At 42.9% G+C, this 1,632-nt stretch overlaps 1 non-coding gene across 1 annotated transcript; it reads left to right on the plus strand.

The window, feature by feature from the left end:
* Window positions 1–1,211: 1,211 nt before the first annotated feature.
* LOC132629591 (small nucleolar RNA R71) lies at window positions 1,212–1,317 on the plus strand. Its single transcript, XR_009578358.1, has one exon. It is a non-coding gene; the product is annotated as a small nucleolar RNA R71 (small nucleolar RNA).
* The last annotated feature ends 315 nt before the right edge of the window (window positions 1,318–1,632 follow it).

Consider the following 1,632-nt stretch of genomic DNA (forward strand, 5'->3'; position numbering starts at 1 on the left):
ACAACCCTTTCAATTGGTCGTAGAAGCGTTGTCACTTGGCATCCTCTATTCTTTTCATCAATATTTGTGGGAACGGGGGAGAAGATTTATATGTTTGAGTCAAGGGTTTAATTGCCCCTGTGACCTTGCTCTTTTGGGTGCTACCACCGATAGCTTTTTCAACACTTGGCTCATCGTCACCCTTTAGAACACTAGGGTGTGCTTCCTTCTCTTTCTCAACAATAATAGGCACTTCAATTAGTGCCTCTATTTTTTCTACAACTTCTTCTTCAATAACCTCATCAACAATCGGCTCGACAATGATAGGTTTAACCACTCTCTGATTTACCGCATTACGGATCTTTCCACTTCTAGTAGAAATAGCTTTGCATGAGGCAATGTGATCACCTCCACTACCCCTTGGGTTCGGAATTGTGTCGCTAGGAAGGCCCCCTCTTTGTGGTGGATGTTGCTCACGAGAAAGATCTCGCATTTGTGACTCAAGTTTATGAATCGAAGCGGTGTGAGAGCCTACCACTTCGGTCAAATTTTCCATCTTCTTGTCACTCTTATGCTGGTTGTCCAATATCTTTTCAAGCATAGATTCCATTTGAGAGGTCCCTTGATCATTGGAAGGAACTTCTCGCCAAATTTGAGAGTTAGAAGTACGGCCCTTTGGTGGAACATAGGCATTAAAGTTCCGATTACCATAATTGTTGTTGTTGTAATCCCTCCTATCCGAACCACCATATTCATTTCGGCCATATTGATTGCTTTGTTGTTGGGGTCTCCATTGCTTTTGATAACCCCCTTGAGAGTGATCAATATAATTAGCATCCTCACGTTATGGCTGCCCCTCTAGATAAGCTTCTTCCGAGACTTGGTACATTCCAGGAGCATAAGATGGCATCTCTTCGACAACATTCACATTTTTAGCTTCTTTCTCCGTAAGCCTCTTTGACAACAAATCCACAGTGGTTTGAAATTGAGCAAAAGCATGATCTCGCTCATGATTTTCTTTGGCCACCGCGGCAGCAGAGGGACTACCATATAACAGGATTTCACTATCACTTGAGTGCCAAGCTTGATTGCGGGTGGTGAGCTTATCGAGCAACCTGGTGATGCTGATAAATGATTTGTCCATGAAGCATCCCCCAGCTGCAGTGTTGACAGCAATTTGATTCATTGTATCTTACCCCTTGTAGAACTTCTCGGTGAGAATAGCATCCGGAAACCCATGAGTTGGGGATTAAGCTAGATAGTACTTGAAACGCTCCCATGCTGAATATAATTGTTCCCCCGGAAGTTGTTTGAACTCAAAGATCTTATCCCGAAGCTCAGACTTTTTGCTTGGTGGGAATCACTTCTTCAAAAATGTATTGGCTAACTCGCTCCAGGTATGAATATAATTGCTGGGGAGCTTTTCATACCATTCCCTCGCTTGGCCAACCAAGGAATATTTAAAGACCCGTAACCGAAGTGCATCAGCAGAAACAACACCTTGGGATTGTTAAGCACACACATGAAAGAAGTTCTTCAAATTTCGGAGTGGACAATCCTCCGAATAACCTTCAAGTTTCAGCAGCTAATAGATAGAACTATCAATTTTGAAAGTAGCATTTCCAGTTCTAGGAGGAATCACAGCAGAAGCAT

The sequence above is a fragment of the Lycium barbarum genome, chromosome 2, assembly GCF_019175385.1.
Source record: "Lycium barbarum isolate Lr01 chromosome 2, ASM1917538v2, whole genome shotgun sequence".
Classification (NCBI taxonomy): Eukaryota; Viridiplantae; Streptophyta; class Magnoliopsida; order Solanales; family Solanaceae; genus Lycium; species Lycium barbarum.